An 11,338-nucleotide genomic window follows, 5' to 3' on the forward strand; every position below is an offset into this window, starting at 1 on the left:
AGGGCCAGGGTAAAGTTCATGCTCCTTAGGGGTCAGGGAGATCTTGGAATAGTTCAATGATAGTCTAATGTATGGACTCTAATCCCCTATTCTCATCTCACTGTGGTTCTTCTACCCCACCGCCAGTCAGACTTTTATCATTATTGTCATCCTGTTTCCTCACCCATCCTAACCCCTTTCCTTTCTCAGTTATCTCCTCAACCAGTATTGACAATGACCATTTGCATCGCCATGCCCTAAAACTATAATTCAAGCCCACACAAATCTTGTGACAGATTGTCTTTGTCTCACTGACAGTTGTTTCTGTGGGCATTTTGTGAAGAAGAAATTTGTATCTAATTTAGGTATATGTAAATATTCATTGACACTGGGGAAGCTGGCAGGCAGAAAAGTGAAAGGAAGCTAAATAGGTTGGAAGATAAGTTCAAACCCACTGGGGACAGAGGGTGATGTGGGGGCCAGTGTTTTCAGCTTTCACCTCCACTGAAATCCTGTGCTTTACCTCTAGGGAAGAGTGAGTATTTCCACTGTATTTCACCTTAGAGAATAAGTAATAAATGAGTGAAAGATTGGAAGAGAAAAATGGTTTTATGTTGACATGGACTGGCAGCATATGCCAGAGTGGAGAGTGCTTCCTTTGGAGTTAGATTACCTGGCTTCAAATGCAGCCTTGCCACTTCCTCAGTGACTAGAAACCTTGAGAAAAGAGTTCTAAAGAGCAATACAAAAGGAAAAGAGACTTGATGGCATGAGGAATGCTGAGTCAGGAAAGGCCTGGGAATGGCTATTTTGCATCAAGAATGCTCCGATTAAGACATGCTGAGGCAGAAAAAAGCTAGATTCTGTAAGCATACTTTGGGCTGATAATTTGCTAACATGCACATAATTTGTTTTGAGATTCCTTACACTACTGTAACACAGTTTCTTGCACATTCAAGTCTAATACATTAAGCAGTTCTCAAATACCTACTATATGCAGGCCACTGTTTTAGAAGCACAGGAATACAAAGATAAATTGAAAAATAACCCCTTCCCTGATCTCATTTTATATGATTAGTTGAGTATGAAGTCAATATTGACTTATAACAGGGGAATCTTCAATTCATAGGGGAATAGAAGAAATAGGGGGCAACCACTGGCCTTCAGTTTATAGTCCAGGAAGGAAACAGCTCAGAACCTTGGTAGAGACTGAGGACCTCTGCATTTTTCCTTAATTGCAGGAGTCTGCTTTTAGAGAATCCACACATTTTCCCTATCTTTCCATTTAAATAAAGCAAATATGGGTTTTAAAGCATATATACAACTTTGTCTCACTTCCGCCTCCCATTCCCTTTGTTTATTATAAGCACTTATAATATTCAGAATTATAAGCACATTGTAGGAGATGCTGTGAGCACAGTGCCCCATATGCCATGATACTCTCTTAATCCCTTATCGAGGAATATGTTGAACATTCTCCTGCAATTTCTGAAGCTTCCACAACAGTCTCTGCACCTTGAGTAAGGATGAATTCAATTCAATTTAGGTTAACAAAAGTCAGGGAGAAGATAGCAGTAGAAGAAGTAGAGGATTAAATGAACCCTTTCATTTCTTTTTTATAATCTCCCACAGGACTGCTCTCTCTGTAGATTTGTCCATCTATAATGGAGACTTAGATATAATTTGATGTCACAATTGTCCAGTCGATACGGAGGCAAACCCTCTGCCTCAGTGCACTAAATTCATCTTGATACTGGTATATCATCTGAAGGCATGCTCCAATTCTGAGGTTCTCCAGAGAACTGCTACCCTTGGTTCAAGGTTTTGGTGGGTCTGCATCCTCTAGAACAGTACCACACAAACTACCACCAATGTGTCACCCAGTAATGGTTAGCCATAGAACATAATTAGTTCTAAGCAATAGCATTTGATTAAATGACACAATAAGAAAGAAAAACTTCTCTCACAAAAACAAAGCTGTGTTATCCCACAAATACACTTCAGTGGGAAGATTGGACATTCATGGGGAATACATGTGGATGGGCAGATATACAACAATAGTAGCTATTTCTGTAAGAAGCACATTTGGCCCGGGCTCTCATGTGGAGAAGAAACTCATGTCCCTCACATTGCAGTGATTCTGATTTCTTCCAGTGATGCCACTGTCCTTCTTCCTTCTGAGTTTAATCTCTAATGAATACTCTTCAACCACATGCACTATTATCTTGTAATGACGATTGGATGGATGTGTAGTCTCTGCCAGAGAAAGCTCTTTTGGATGCCCTGATGCCTCCAGATCTAGCTCAGATGCAATTGTTGGTATGTATTCCTCAAGAGATGTGTGGTTACTGCTATGTTCTTTCAGCTTAAATCTGACTTTATCAGCATTTTTTGGAAAAGGCAAAAATATTTTCCTGGAACCAGAAAATAAAATCCTGTCTACACTTTCTTCTAATTTGTTCCTTTAAGGTTTTGGGGGGTATTGAAGCCTCTTATTACACAGTGGATTTTCTTAGTTGGAGGTAATAGGCTCTTTAGAACAACAAACAAGGCCTTCCCATGTAGTTAATGTCCCCAGACTTAGCCTGTTCTTTGCATTCTTCTTCCTGGTCCAGGGGCTCCTTTTGCCACAGACTTCACTCTGATTTATAGTGGGCATTCTATAAGCCTCTCACTTTAATCCCTGAAGGCTAGACTGTAGTCTAGCCATTGTATTTGCTGAATATCTTCCAAACACCACTGAAGTTTGAGGTTTCCCAGTTTTAAACCTTACATGTCCTCTACATTCCCCACCTAGAAGAATGGATGGACAGGGAAAAGAGACACAGATAGGCTGAGGCCAGTGGACAAGGCCGTGTTTAAATATAATCTTGACCTTTCATATGTAGATCCAGCTAGTGGAAAGCCACAGAGAGTCTCTGTAGCACTCCCTTGCAATAATCTGTTGATTGAGATTTTGCATGAATTCTAGCTGTAGGGGTAGGATTCTTGTTGGTAATATGTCTGACAGGTCACCCACCCATGAGTTCCACATGATGGTTGGATTATGAAGCAACAGCCAAATGATGCTCTCATTATAGGGAGAAGGGAGTAATATTCTATTCAGGCTAACAATTTTGTAACGTTTCCCAACTCAGAACACAGATAGTTTGTTCTCTTGAGTCACTGTTTCAGGCCAAAATAAACATCGACTGATTGTTTTGACTACTGGCAGAGTAGCAGTGCTTTTTTACAGTACTATCTCTGTGACCCCATTTACACTGGTCTTCAGGCTAGTCCCTTCATTCATGACTTAGTCATATTAGTGAAGCTGCAGGCTCCAACATAGGGTCAGTGGTATAATGTAGAGGTACATGGTGCTGATAGCCCAGTTCCCTTGACTCTGTTTTAGTTCTCAAAAAGTAAATCTGAAGGCAATTGAGGGATACTCAGGACAGGTCTGAGAAAGGATAGAAGGTCACTTATCTTCACTAAACCTTTAGTGAACATATGAGCATAAGACACAACTTTCATAGGAAAAAAAAGACTAGAGTGGGAAATAACCAGTTTCAAGATGAATGAGAGGGACTGGAAAATCTTTAGAAACTATAATCAGAACATTCTGGGGTCAAGGAGGTGGAAAGAAAGGGGAGGTAGTTGTGGAAGGACCCTGTCTATTGGAACCTCTGAAAGCTCCCAAACCACTTAGATGGTTGGATTACTACCTTACTAAAAGGGCTAAATGATGTTACTCTGTCCTTCAAATATCTTCTCATGTATGCCTGGAAGTCTTCACTTAGTCCCATGTCTGAAATCCAATTACAGTAATTAATGATTTCATTGGTCTTCTTGGAAAATGAAGGACAAACAACATTATTTCTCCTTCCCCTACTCTAAATCCTAGTCAACCCAGAGTATAAGGCTTTCTCAAAATCCAACATTCTATCTCCTATCTCTGTGCGTCCCCAATGAGTCAATTGATCTCTCTTCTCATTATCTCCTCTTAATATCCTAATCTTTCTTCAAGACTCACATCAAGTATCTCGAAAACTTCCCTTGTTTCTGTTCTTCACCAGTCCTAATGCCAGTTTACTCTATGTCACCTGTTTTCTGTGTACATATTATAGGTTCTATGAGTATGAGGATTCTTCCTTCCCCCTGCCCCCATGTCCCCTTGAATTGCAAAATACTTTACAAACAATAGGAACTTAATAAATACTTGTTGAATTAAATTCAGCCTTGTGACTTGGGTAGTGAGTTATCCTTATTTTATAATAATAATAATAATGATAATAGACAGCAATTATATAATGCTTTAAGGTTCTCAAAGTACTTTACAGATACTATCTCACCAATCCTTACATCTCTGGGAGGCAGGTATTATGGCATAATGAGGAACCTGAGACAGAAAGAGGTTAAATGCTGAAGAGTAGTGTCAGAAGCAAAATCCAGGATGAGAATCCCAATACCGCATTTGTTTGTTTTTGCACTACATCATATAGCTTTTTCTAAATTGAATAAATTGGTCTAGGTCACACAGATTCTATGTGGAAGACAGATAATGCAATCATAGATTTGGTGCTGTAAGGGAACCTAGAAGCCCTGTCCTCCAGTTTCCTTATTTTAATGATATGTATTTGTAGGAGAGTGCATTCCAGGTTCTAAAACTGATGTTCCAAAACAGTGGTTCTTACCATACTTCTTGAGTAAATAGGATATCTAAAAGTAAGTTGTGGCTGCTACATGGACCTGATCTCAATACTGATTGGCACAGAAGCCTCAGTATGCTCCATTTTTTCTCACCTGGACTAGTTTTCTTCTCTTTAGGCAATTTGGTGGCCCTCTCTTCCTAAAGGCTCATCATATTGGTGACAGACTTAGTGATTAACTGATTAACTTTAGCTCTACCTACAGCTCAGGACTCCAGAATTCTCGTGATCCACCAGGTACTGACAGATTGTTTTTATAAAAAATTTTTTAAAAATTTATTATTTATTTATTTTTATTATTTCATTTTTGAGATTCAAATTCTCTTCCGACCTCTCAGCCCTTCCTCCCCTGTATCCACTGAGAAGGAGAGCAATATGATAATAATTAGGCATGCAATATTGTATCAATGTGACTGATTGTTAATAGGGAAGGCACAGATTGGAGCTCAGGACCTAAAGTACTAGAAACAGAGTCCCTTGGAGTTAGAACCTTGAGAGAAGTAGTTACCCAACTTCCTAGGACACCAAATTGCCCTTGTGAGGATGAAGTGGGAGCCACATGTAACTCAGGGTCTTAAGCTTCAGCACAGCTTGAAGAATGAAGGAGTCGGAGTGGGGGTTGAGGATGAGGATGAGGCTAGAATCTAGCAGTGTCTATCACCCTGTAAACTGAAGAGGCAGTTAATTGTAACATTACAAAATAGTTTGAATACAGATAACTTGGCACACATACAATTCTCAATGACATTGGATTGGCTGTAGAGCATCCTGTCTTAGAGGATGGTTACGGGCATGGTGAGGAAGACACTTAAAGTTCATATGAACATGGAAGCCTTGGCAACATATTCGTCTGTGATAATGGAGGGATATTGAAGTGGGTGGCAAATAGTTATATATCTATCATATGCCATTATTAAGAAGGTACAAGACTCCATGGCCAGAAATCAGTTCATGATATACATCTGAAGGAAGCAGGTAGAGAAGCTGATAGATTGTAACAGCAAGCACCCTGGCACATCCAGGATGGCCTGCTAACACAGGTTCTTTGATCTGCTTTTAAAAGAAAGATAGCTTTAAAGGGGTTAACAATCTTCTTTTAATTATATCCACTAGTCCAGGGCAAAGGTCAGCACCTAAACATGGATAAAATATAAGCAAAGAAGGGGAAAAGCAGAGAAGTTATCAGAAAGATAAGACAGGGCTCCTATTGTTTGAACAAGGTAATACAACCACCTACATACACCGCTGGATTGGGGGAGCACATATACATCTGAGTAGTTGGGGGGCTCTGAACAAATGGCTACCCAGAGTCCTGTCCAGGGAATCAAAGAGTCCTTCTCATAATCAAACCCCCAAAGCAAAATCTCACTTCAGAATACATATACACTTCTCAGAGCCGGAAGGTATCACAGCCCTTGTGACTCAGTGCCTAATTACCTTAGTACCAAAAAGCGTGAAAGCCTTCCTAAAAGCAAGCCTCCCTTAAGCAAGCTCCTCCTTTAGGCAAGTTCCTCCCCCAATGGGCTCTATGTGACTCGGGATATATCACAGCTGTGATTGAACAAATGTGGTCACATAGGCCTGTCAATGGATGGGAAAGATCTTCCTATTCCCTCAACATTACATGGGTCTGATGTCAAACCAGAAGATGAGAAGTACCTTGGGGATGACAGTGAGGCAGAGCACAATGCCTAGCAGAGAGAGCAGACTGAGCAGGTAGTACATGGGCTTGTGCAGGGAAGCCTCCAGCAGAATGGTGAGTAGGAGGGTGGCATTGGCCCCCCATGGCCAGGAGGAAAAGCAGGCTCAGGGGCAGGGAGAGCTAGCAGTGCCATATTGGAGATCTGACAAAGCAGTTCAGGAGAAACTCAGAGACTCTTCTTTTTTCCCTGAATTCTTCTTTTATTTCAATACAGTATTACATAGCTCCTAATCTTTCTCAAATTGTTTTATGTCAGTCATTTTTTTTCTTGAAGCCCTATCTCATTAATTGATGATGTGTGATGGACATCCAATCAGGAGTATCAGTATCTATAGATTACCAATAATGATTAGTGAATGGGCATAATGGTTGAGTATTAGATTTGAGAGAGTTTGTCTCATAGCAATTCTGAAAATGCTTTCACAACCAGTGCACTTAATAAATTAAAGTCTCATGGAGTTGATACAAACTTTCCTTGAAATGGGTAAAAAATATATAATGTATCCAAAACATATGGCAGTCAGTCAATAAGCACTTAAGTGTTGTATTATTTTCCAGGTACTATACTAAGGACTGAATAGGGTTATGATCAGTATTCAGGTTCAAAAGGTTAGATTGTCCATCAGGTGGATATTTTCCCCCTGTGGGAATAGATAATGGAAATTATAATGGAAGTTAGTGGGAAAATAAAATTCCTCATGAAAATATTTTTTACACAGAAATACACACATTCAGAAATATGCCCACTTCAAATAGTTCAGGCAACTTGTTTTCTGTTATAGTAACACTTTCCTACCCCAGGAGGATCACCCAATCATATCCACCACCGAATGGGTTTTCTCTAGTGACGCTGCTCACTCTCAGGACTAATTAAGCAGAGGTTTTATGACTTTTTCATGCCTCGGGAGAGACTCTAATTCTCTCAATTCTCCTTTTTCATGTGATGGGCCCCAAGGTTCCCTTACCACAGAAAATAGTATTTATGCATGGTCTGCATTAGAAAGAAGAGTTCACTCGGGAAATGGTACGGCCCAAATGTTTCAGAATCTTGGTATTGTCAGGAGTAGGGATCTCAGCCTCATAAAAGTGATTGCATAACCTTATCTGTCAGCCTGTCTGGGTAGCTGTTTACTGAACTGGAGGTTCATAGTTCAAAAGCACAAGACCTCTGCAAGTATATGTGTTTGCTGGCCAAAGATTTTGGGAGATGGGAGATTGGGGATAGGTGCTGGGCTACACTAGTTCTTTTTTATTTTCTTACTACAGACACAATCCCCAGTCTTTAATGATGTTCATGGGGATTAAATTATCACAGTGACTGACAAAAAATTAGAAATTATTCCTGTAGAACAGAAACCTAAAAGAGGATGGTAGAAATTTAAAGTACCTCCTGACCCAGCCACTTGGGCTTGGAATAAACAATAACATTTTCTGCTTAGAAAGATTCAAATATGGCAAGATCTTTATCTGGAGCCAGGGGATGAATGAGGGTCTGTTATACAAGTAGGTGTAGGACATCCACAAATACAGGAAGCTTCTTATATTCTCCTTTAGCTAGTGAGATCTCTGTAGGGATGGTCTCTGTAGTATGTACTGAAATGATCAAGGTGACAGAATCACAAAATTTGAGAATTGGAAAGGACCTCAGCAACCATCTAGCCCAACCCATACAGAAGAGGAATTCCCACTATGACATACCTGACAAATGATGATCTAGCCTCTGCTTCAACATCTCCTGGGAAGGAGAGTAATTATATCCTTCTGTCAGAATAGGACTTCCATGAAGTGAGGTGCTCTCTCTATGTCCTTAGCCATTGAAACAGATAGGAATGGTGAAGGGAGATGTTATGGTGGACTGTGATCACCATTCAAATAATCCCTCTGCTTCTCTTACAAATGGGACTAATAATAAGATAATCTGGTGGGCATGGTTGAAAGTGACAGGGTAAGGTAATGGGATGCTTTGGAGAAGGAGTGCTATGGTTATTAGTGAATTGACCACTATCCTGGTAATGACCAATAATGTATTGATATGTAGGCATGGAAAGTTAAGGAAAGCAGGACCTCTTGTCCAAACTTTTCCTTGACATCAGCTTCTATACAGTTCATCCATTAGTTTTATCTTTGACCTGCTTAAGCAGCCCCAGGGACATGACTGATGTCACCTCTTTTATTTTAAATTATAATTATGTATTTTGAAATTATGAACTGAAACATCATCCAAATGATTATTTCAATATACTAAGACTAGAAACAAGCATTGTATATAAAACTATGAACTTCTTAAATTATTTTAATTACATGTATTAAACAATACAGTAATGAAATTTCCCTGCTTGTTTATATCTCCTTTGAAATTAATTCTGCTCTCTATTGTCCATTTTATGCTTTATTTGCTTCTTTTTAAATTTTTGCTTCACTAATATCACTATCCAACAGCTCCCTCACTCACAATAGAACACCTCCCTCATATCTAACAAGTACAGTCAAGCAAAACATATCCATAATGTGTTTGAAAACGTATGTCAAATTGAGTAAATAAGCATTTACTAAGGAATTGCTATGTGTCAGGAACTGTGTTTGTTGAGTCTCATACTGCTCATCCAGTCTATAACTTCTCTTCCAAGAGCTGGAAGGTATGTTTTATCATTAGTTTTCTCAAGTCATGATTAGTTATCGATCAGAGTTCTTAAATCTTTCAAATTTGTTTTCTTTTACATCATTGTATTCAATAAATAAATGGTTCTCCTGGTTCTTCTCATTTCATTCTGCATCAGTTAATGCAAGTCATCCAGATTTTTTAAATCTGTTCTTTTAGCCATCTTTTATGGCACACAACTATTTATTTACATTTATGTCCCATGATTTATTGTCATTTACTAGTAGTTGAGCAATCTCTTTATTTTGTAGTTCTTTATTATAAGAAAAAGGTGTTATAAAAATATTTGTACATATAGGTTCATTCTCTTTGTCATTGCTCCCTTTGATGTATATGACTAAATACAGTATTGCTGGGTCAAAGTGACCCAATTGTAGTAAGTGTGGGGGTATAGTTCCAAAGCGTTTTCCAAAATGGTTTTATCAATTTTCAGTTCCACCAACAGTGAATTAGTATGCTTACCTATCCAAAGACCTTCAAGAAATTTGATGTTTTTCCCCACTAATCTGATGAGTGTCAGCTAAAACTTTGGATTTTAAAAAATATTTGCTTTTCTCTTATCATCAGTGATTTGGAACCTCTTTTCATAGGTTATTGTCAACTTGAGTTTCTTCTTTTGAAAACTATGTGTTCATAACAATTTCTATGCTATGATTCCAATTCCACAAGTTGGGGGTGGAGGGTAGAGAGGGCAGGAGCTGCTAACTTTGTTGTCCTTTCTCCATCTTCCCCATAAAAGCTATTACCTAAACTTCCATCCTTGATATACTCTCTTTTTAACACATTCCCTATAAAAGGCTACCTGCTTTCCAGATAATGTTTGGAGCATCCACAGTCCCTTACCCCCTCACTGAGGTTGATTATGAGAACATATGAGAGCAGGTTTAGAGGGAGGGTAGAAGGACACTGGAAACCTTTTTTTTTTGGTGTTATCAGTACCCTTACAATTTGTCTGCTATGGGTTCACTGAGTCCTCCCCTTGAATCAGCACCAGGAAATAGTCTTAGTTTCAAAAACTCACCAGCAGTTTAAAGATTTAAAAAAAAACTGCTTCAGAAGATGATGAGTTTCTCATGACTGAAGGCCTTCAAGGCCTTCACTTAACACGAGATGTAGTTGCTTACTCACATGTTTGAAGTAAATGACCTCTGAACTTTGCTGATTTTATAAGAAGGAAATTTACTAAGTGTTGGAGGTAAAAGAAGAGTTTCAGAGCATTGCATAGCCTTGCACAGAGTGCTAAATGATGGTAATCATTCAGCGCTGATCCTCTGTTCCCCCAGTAGCTGTTCCCTAGTTTAGCTCTGGATTGTTTGGGGAACCATATCATGAATGGAGATGATTGTTCTAGCTGACATGCAAAAGCTGTAATTTTGCTCAGTAATGTTTACTGGGCCAGAAAGGAGGTGATACACTAATCCATGAAAACCAAAAGTAGATACTTTGCCATCTGGCCAGCTTGGCAGGGCAGAAGCTGGAAGAAGAGGAGGGAGGGACAGATTACTTCTACAGAGTAATAGAAACATGATCTCAGAGTTGGACAAGACTCAGATGGCATCTAATCCAACCATTACCTAATAATAATAAATAACAATTACATGTGCTTTAAGTCTTGTAAAACGCATTCCAAATATTATCTCATTCTATTCTCATAACAATTATGGGAGGTAGGTGCTATTAGTATCCCTTTTACAAATGAGGAAACTAAGATAAACAGGTTAAAGAATTTGCCCTGGGTCACACAGACAGGAAATGTCTGAGGCTGGATTTGAACTTAGGTATTCCTGATCCCAGGTTGAGTGCTGAATCCACTGTACCATCTAAGTACCCAAACTGGAAGTCCCTTTAATAGAATTCTTGAAACATGGATATCCAATCTCTATGCTTGAAGTACTTAGGTGATGAAGAACTTACTATCTCCTAGTGCAGGGGTTGGCAACCTGTGGCCTCAAGGCCACATATGGTCTTCTAGGTGTTTGGGTGTGTCCTTTTGACTAAGTCCAAGTTTTATAGAACAAATCTTTTTATTAGGGGCATTTGTTATGTGAAGTTTTGATTTAATCAAATGGCTGCACTTGAGGATCTAGAGGGCCACATATGGCCTCAAGGCTGCAGGTTCCTCACCCCTGTCCTAGTGTCTCCTGTTTCATTGTAGGACAGATTTCATTATTGGAAAGATTTCCTTCTTGTTAAGCCAAAGAAAGAGGAAAGAAAGAAGCATGATTTGGGTGGTATTCAAATTAAAGGGTGGCAACGTAAGGACAAATAATTCTCTTCTTTTTTAGTCAGGCCTTGAACTACCTACCAACC

The 11,338-nt window shown here is 39.2% G+C and overlaps 1 pseudogene; it reads right to left on the reverse strand.

Annotated features, from left to right (window-relative positions):
• Positions 1–5,183: 5,183 nt before the first annotated feature.
• Positions 5,184–8,101, reverse strand: LOC118836507 (annotated as a pseudogene).
• Positions 8,102–11,338: the final 3,237 nt, after the last annotated feature.

The sequence above is a fragment of the Trichosurus vulpecula genome, chromosome 2, assembly GCF_011100635.1.
Source record: "Trichosurus vulpecula isolate mTriVul1 chromosome 2, mTriVul1.pri, whole genome shotgun sequence".
NCBI classification, from domain to species: Eukaryota; Metazoa; Chordata; class Mammalia; order Diprotodontia; family Phalangeridae; genus Trichosurus; species Trichosurus vulpecula.